The following is a 253-nucleotide window of genomic DNA, read 5'->3' as shown; positions in this document are numbered from 1 at the left end:
TTTCACTTGATTTAGAGTGTCATTCAAATGAAATTGAAGTGATCTATGCCATCTATTTGAAGTTTTTGAATTTGAACTGTTAGATTATAAGTATATTCACAAATCATATTCTCAAAATGGAATAAAAGACACCAGATGGTATATGCCAATAGCACTTTTAAATAAGGGAGTATGATACATATACATATATACACATACACATATATACACACATATACATATATACACATACACATATACATACACATACACA

The sequence above is a fragment of the Selaginella moellendorffii genome, unplaced genomic scaffold (genome assembly GCF_000143415.4).
Source record: "Selaginella moellendorffii unplaced genomic scaffold, v1.0 SELMOscaffold_9, whole genome shotgun sequence".
NCBI classification, from domain to species: domain Eukaryota; kingdom Viridiplantae; phylum Streptophyta; class Lycopodiopsida; order Selaginellales; family Selaginellaceae; genus Selaginella; species Selaginella moellendorffii.
Note: the sequence above shows the minus strand (reverse complement) of the source record.